This window comes from Rhagoletis pomonella, unplaced genomic scaffold (assembly GCF_013731165.1).
Source record: "Rhagoletis pomonella isolate Grant_MI unplaced genomic scaffold, Rhpom_1.0 Rhpom_scaffold_00005, whole genome shotgun sequence".
Classification (NCBI taxonomy): Eukaryota; Metazoa; Arthropoda; class Insecta; order Diptera; family Tephritidae; genus Rhagoletis; species Rhagoletis pomonella.
The window spans coordinates 5432525-5433384 of NW_023458559.1; positions in this window are offsets into that span (position 1 = coordinate 5432525).

Sequence of the window (860 nt, forward strand, 5' to 3'; positions counted from 1 at the left end):
TCTGCCCGGCTGGTTGATGTCCTCGGGAAGACAAAGGCTGACATCACCGCCATCCAAGAAATGCGATGGACGGGGCAAGGTAAAGTAAGCGTGAAGCCTTGCGACGTCTACTACAGTTGCCACGTAAAGGAGCGCAAATTCGGTGTTGGATTCGTGGTAGGAGAGAGACTCCGTCGCCGAGTACTGGCGTTCACCCCGGTGGACGAACGTCTAGCCACAATCCGCATCAAAGCTAGATTCTTCAACATCTCGCTCATCTGCGCCCATGCCCCGACGGAAGAGAAGGATGAGGCGTCCAAGGATCTCTTCTATGAGCGCTTGGAACGTACATATGAGCGCTGCCCCCGACACGATGTCAAAATCGTGCTTGGCGATTTTAATGCCAAGGTGGGCAAGGAAGGGATCTTTGGCGCCACTGTCGGAAAATTCAGCCTCCACGACAAAACGTCCGACAACGGACTGAGGCTGATCGACTTCGCCGGGGCCCGAAATATGGTAATATGTAGTACTAGGTTCCAGCATAAGGACATCCACCAAGCTACATGGCTGTCTCCAGATCGAAAAACGAGAAACCAAATCGATCATGTTGTGATAGACGGAAGGCATGCTTCAAGCGTTTTGGACGTACGTACACTCCGAGGGCCAAACATCGACTCGGACCACTATCTTGTTGTAGCGAAGATACGCACCCACCTCTGTGCAGCAAAAAATGTGCGCCGAACAATGCAAGGAAAGCTTAACGTCGAAAAGCTGCAATCACAACAGACGGCCAATTTATTCGCCACTCGACTCACACACCTGCTCTCTGTGAGCACTCTTCAACAATCCGACGTACGCGAGCAGTGGAACCACATTTCCCG